This window comes from Phalacrocorax carbo, unplaced genomic scaffold (genome assembly GCF_963921805.1).
Source record: "Phalacrocorax carbo unplaced genomic scaffold, bPhaCar2.1 SCAFFOLD_53, whole genome shotgun sequence".
Classification (NCBI taxonomy): Eukaryota; Metazoa; Chordata; class Aves; order Suliformes; family Phalacrocoracidae; genus Phalacrocorax; species Phalacrocorax carbo.
The window spans coordinates 268,503-274,339 of NW_026990488.1; positions in this window are offsets into that span (position 1 = coordinate 268,503).

A 5,837-nucleotide genomic window follows, 5' to 3' on the forward strand; every position below is an offset into this window, starting at 1 on the left:
CGCGGGCCGGATCCGCTCCGGTTTTTGCGCGGCAGCCCCGATCCGCGGGCCGGATCCCGTCCGGTTTTTGCACGGCGGCCCGTTCCGCGGGACGGATCGGCTCCGGTTTTTGTGCGGCAGCCCCGATCCGGTCCGGTTTTTGCGCGGCGGCCCGTTCCGCGGGCCGCATCCGCTCCGGTTTTTGCGCGGCGGCCCCGAGCCGGTCCGGTTTTTGCGCGGCGGTCAGTTCCGCAGGCCGCATCCCCTCCGATTTTTGTGCGGCGGCCCCATTCCGGTCTGGTTTTTGCGCGGCGGCCCGTTCCGCGGGCCGGATCCGCTCCGGTTTTTGCGCGGCGGACCCGATCCGGTCCGGTTTTTGCGCCGCGGCCCTTTCCGCGGGCCGCATCCGGTCCGGTTTTTGCGCGGCGGAACCGATCCGGTCCGGTTTTTGCGCCGCGGCCCGTTCCGCGGGCCGGATCCGCTCCGGTTTTTGCGCAGCGGCCCCGATCCGGTCTGGTTTTTGCGCGGCGGTCCGTTCCGCGGGCCGGATCCGGTCCGGTTTTTGTGCGGCGGCCCCGATCCGGTCTGGTTCTTGCGCGGCGGCCCGTTCCGCGGGCCGGATCCGGTCCGGTTTTTGCGCGGCGGCACCCATCCGGTCCGGTTTTTGAGCGGCGGCCCGTTCCGCGGGACGGATCCGCTCCGGTTTTTGCGCGGTGGCACCGATCCTGTCCGGTTTTTGCGCGTCGGCCCCCATCCGCTCCGGTTTTTGCGCGGCAGCCCTTTCCGCGGGCCGGATCCGCTCCGGTTTTTGCGCGGCAGCCCCGATCCGCGGGCCGGATCCCGTCCGGTTTTTGCACGGCGGCCCGTTCCGCGGGACGGATCCGGTCCGGTTTTTGCGCGGCGGCCCCGATCCGCGCCGGTTTTTGCGCGGCGGCCCGTTCCGCGGGCCGGATCCGCTCCGGTTTTTGCGCGGCGGCTCCGAGCCGGTCCGGTTTTTGCGCGGCGGTCAGTTCCGCGGACCGCATCCCCTCCGATTTTTGTGCGGCGGCCCCATTCCGGTCCGGTTTTTGCGCGGCGGCCCGTTCCGCGGGCCGGATCCGGTCCGGTTTTTGCGCGGCGGCCCCGATCCGGTCCGGTTTTTGCGCGGCGGCCCGTTCCGCGGGCCACATCCGGTCCGGTTTTTGCACGGCGGCCCCGATCCGCTGTGGTTTTTGCGCGGCAGCGCGTTCCGCGGGCCGGATCCGCTCCGGTTTTTGTGCGGTGGCCCGTTCCGCGGCCTGGATCCGCTCCGGTTTTTGCGCGGCGGCCCCCATCCGCTCCGGTTTTTGCGCGGCAGCCCGTTCCGCGGGCCGGATCCAGTCCGGTTTTTGCGCGGCGGCCCCGATCCGGTCCGGTTTTTGTGCGGCGGCCCGTTCCGCGGGCCGGATCCGCTCCGGTTTTTGCGCGGCGGCCCCTATCCGCTCCGGTTTTTGCGCGGCGGCCCGTTCCGCGGGCCGGATCTGCTCCGGTTTTTGCACGGCGGCACCGAGCCGGTCCGGTTATTGCGCGGCGGCCCGTTCCGCGGGCCGGATCCGCTCCGGTTTTTGCGCGGCAGCCCCGATCCGCGGGCCGGATCCCGTCCGGTTTTTGCGCGGCGGCCCGTTCCGCGGGCCCGATCCGCTCCGGTTTTTGCGCGGCGGCCCCCATCCGCTCCGGTTTTTGAGCGGCGGCCCGTTCCGCGGGCCGGATCCGCTCCGGTTTTTGCGCGGCAGCCCCGATCCGGTCCGGTTTTTGCGCGGCGGCCCGTTCCGCGGGCCGGATCCGCTCCGGTTTTTGCGCGGCGGCCCCGAGCCGCTCCGGTTCTTGCGCGGCGGCCCGTTCCGCGGGCTGGATCCGGTCCGGTTTTTGCGCGGCGGCCCCGAGCCGCTCCGGTTTTTGCGCGGCGGCCCGTTCCGCGGGCCGCATCCCCTCCGGTTTTTGTGCGGCGGCCCCATTCCGGTCTGGTTTTTGCGCGGCGGCCCGTTCCGCGGGCCGCATCCACTCCGGTTTTTGCGCGGCGGCCCCGATCCGGTCCGGTTTTTGCGTGGCGGCCCGTTCCGCGGGCCGGATCCGCTCCGGTTTTTGCGCGGCGGCCCCCATCCGCTCCGGTTTTTGCACGGCGGCCCGTTCCGCAGGCCGGATCCGCTCAGGTTTTTGCGCGGCGGCCCCGATCCGGTCTGGTTTTTGCGCGGCGGCCCGTTCCGCGGGCCGGATCCGCTCCGGTTTTTGTGCGGCGGCCCCAATCCGGTCTGGTTCTTGCGCGGCGGCCCGTTCCGCGGGCCGGATCCGCTCCGGTTTTTGCGCGGCGGCCCCTATCCGGTCCGGTTTTTGCGCGGCGGCCCGTTCCGCGGGCCGGATCCGGTCCGGTTTTTGCGCGGCGGACCCGATCCGCTCCGGTTTTTGCACAGCGGCCCGTTCCGCGGGCCGGATCCGCTCCGGTTTTTGCGCGGCGGCCCCGATCCGGTCCGGTTTTTGCGTGGCGGCCCGTTCCGCGGGCCGGATCCGCTCCGGTTTTTGCGCGGCGGCCCCCATCCGCTCCGGTTTTTGCACGGCGGTCCGTTCCGCGGGCTGGATCCGCTCCGGTTTTTGTGCGGCGGCCCCGATCCGGTCCGGTTCTTGCGCGGCGGCCCGTTCCGCGGGCCGGATTCGCTCCGGTTTTTGCGCGGCGGCCCCGATCCGGTCCGGTTTTTGCGCGGCGGCCCGTTCCGCGGGACGGATCCGCTCCGGTTTTTGCGCGGCGGCCCCCATCCGCTCCGGTTTTTGTGCCGCGGCCCGTTCCGCGGGCCGGATCCGCTCCGGTTTTTGCGCGGCGGCCCGTTCCGCGGGCTGGATCCGCTCCGCTTTTTGCACGGCGGCCCCCATCCGCTCTGGTTTTTGCGCGGCAGCGCGTTCCGCGGGCCGGATCCGGTCCGGTTTTTGCGCGGCGGCCCCGATCCGGTCCGGTTTTTGCGCGGTGGCCCGTTCCGCGGGCCGGATCCGCTCCGGTTTTGCGCGGCAGCCCGTTCCGCCGGCCGGATCCGCTCCGGTTTTTGCGCGGTGGCCCGTTCCGCGGCCTGGATCCGCTCCGGTTTTTGCGCGGCGGCCCCGATCCGCTCCGGTTTTTGCGCGGCAGCCCGTTCCGCGGGCCGCATCCAGTCCGGTTTTTGCGCGGCGGCCCCGATCCGGTCCGGTTTTTGTGCGGTGGCCCGTTCCGCGGGCCGGATCCGCTCCGGTTTTTGCGCGGCGGCCCCGATCCGCTCCGGTTTTTGCGCGGCGGCCCGTTCCGCGGGCCGGATCCGCTCCGGTTTTTGCGCGGCGGCACCGAGCCGGTCCGGTTTTTGCGCGGCGGCCCGTTCCGCGGGCCGGATCCGCTCCGGTTTTTGCGCGGCAGCCCCGATCCGCGGGCCGGATCCTGTCCGGTTTTTGCACGGCGGCCCGTTCTGGGGGCCGCATCCGCTCCGGTTTTTGCGCGGCGGCCCGGATCCGCTCTGGTTATTGCGCGGCGGCCCGTTCCGCGCGCCGGATCCGGTCCGGTTTTTGCGCGGCGGCCCCGATCCGCTCCGGTTTTTGCGCGGCGGCCCGTTCCGCGGGCCGCATCCGCTCCGCTTTTTGCGCGGTGGCTCCGATCCGCTCCGGTTTTTGCCCGGCGGCCCCTTCCGTGAGCCGCATCCGGTCCGGTTTTTGCGCGGCGGCCCCGATCCGCTCCGGTTTTTGCGCGGCGCCCCGTTCCGCGGGCCGGATCCGGTCCGGTTTTTGCGTGGCTGCCCCGACCGGTCCGGTTTTTGCGCGGCGGCCCGTTCCGCGGGCCGGATCCGCTCCGGTTTTTGCGCGGCGGCACCGAGCCGCTCCGGTTTTTGCGCGGCGGCCCCTTCTGCGGGCTGGATCCGGTCCGGTTTTTGCGCGGCGGCCCCGATCTGCTCCGGTTTTTGTGCGGTAGCCCGTTCCGCGGGCCGGATCCGCTCCGGATTTTGCGCGGCGGCCCCGATCCGGTCAGGTTTTTGCGCGGCGGCCCGTTCCGCGGGCCGCATCCGCTCCGGTTTTTGTGCGGCGGCCCCGATCCGCTCCGGTTTTTGCGCGGCGGCCCGTTCCGCAGGCCGCATCCACTCCGGTTTTTGCGTGGCGGCCCGGATCTGGTCCGGTTTTTGCGCGGCAGCCCGCATCCGGTCCGGTTTTTGCGCGGCGGCCCCGATCCGGTCAGGTTTTTGCGCGGCGGCCCGTTCCGCGGGCCGCATCCGCTCCGGTTTTTGCGCGGCGGCCCCGATCCCTTACGGTTTTTGCTTGGCAGCCCGTTCCGCGGGCCGGATCCGGTCCGGTTTTTGCGCGGCGGCCCCGATCCGCTCCGGTTTTTGCGCGGCGGCCCGTTCCGCGGGCCGGATCCAGTCCGGTTTTTGCGCGGCGGCCCCGATCCACGGGCCGGATCCCGTCCGGTTTTTGCACGGCGGCCCGTTCCGTGGGACGGATCGGCTCTGGTTTTTGCGCGGCAGCCACGATCCGGTCCGGTTTTTCCGCGGCGGCCCGTTCCGCGGGCCGCATCCCCTCCGATTTTTGTGCGGCGGCCCCATTCCGGTCTGGTTTTTGCGCGGCGGCCCGTTCCGCGGGCCGGATCCGCTCCGGTTTTTGCGCGGCAGACCCGATCCGGTCCGGTTTTTGCGCCGCGGCCCTTTCCGCGCGCCGGATCCGCTCCGGTTTTTGCGCGGCGGAACCGATCCGGTCCGGTTTTTTGCGCCGCGGCCCGTTCCGCGGGCCGCATCCGCTCCGGTTTTTGCGCGGCGGCCCCGATCCGGTCTGGTTTTTGCGCGGCGGTCCGTTCCGCGGGCCGGATCCGCTCCGGTTTTTGTGCGGCGGCCCCGATCCGGTCTGGTTCTTGCGCGGCGGCCCGTTCCGCGGGCCGCATCCGCTCCGGTTTTTGCGCGGTGGCCCCCATCCGGTCTGGTTTTTGCGCGGCGGTCCGTTCCGCGGGCCGGATCCGCTCCGGTTTTTGTGCGGCGGCCCCGATCCGCTCCGGTTTTTGCGCGGCAGCCCGTTCCGCGGGCCGGATCCGGTCCGGTTTTTGCGCGGCGGCCCCCATCCGCTCCGGTTTTTGCGCGGCAGCCCGTTCCGCGGGCCGCATCCGCTCCGGTTTTTGCGCGGCGGCCCCGATCAGGTCTGGTTTTTGCGCGGCGGCACGTTCCGCGGGCCGGATCCGCTCCGGTTTTTGCGCGGCGGCACCGATCCGCTCCGGTTTTTGCACGGCGGCCCGTTCCGCGTGCCGGATCCGGTCCGGTTTTTGCGCGGCAGCCCCGATCCGCGGGCCTGATCCCGTCCGGTTTTTGCGCGGCGGCCCGTTCCGCGGGCCGGATCCGCTCCGGTTTTTGCGCGGCGGCCCGTTCCGCGGACCGTATCCGGTCCGGTTTTTGCGCGGCGGCACCCATCCGCTCCGGTTTTTGAGCGGCGGCCCGTTCCGCGGGCCGGATCCGCTCCGGTTTTTGCGCGGCGGCCCGGATCCGCTCTGGTTATTGCGCGGCGGCCCGTTCCGCGGGCCGGATCCGCTCCGGTTTTTGCGCGGTGGCTCCGATCCGCTCCGGTTTTTGCCCGGCGGCCCCTTCCGTGAGCCGCATCCGGTCCGGTTTTTGCGCGGCGGCACCGAGCCGGTCCGGTTTTTGCGCGGTGCCCCGTTCCGCGGGCCGGATCCGGTCCGGTTTTTGCGTGGCGGCCCCGAGCCGGTCCGGTTTTTGCGCGGCGGCCCGTTGCGCGGGCTGGATCCGGTCCGGTTTTTGCGCGGCGGCCCCGATCTGCTCCGGTTTTTGTGCGGCAGCCCGTTCCGCGGGCCGGATCCGCTCCGGATTTTGCGCGGCGGCCCCGATCCGGTCAGGTTTTTGCGC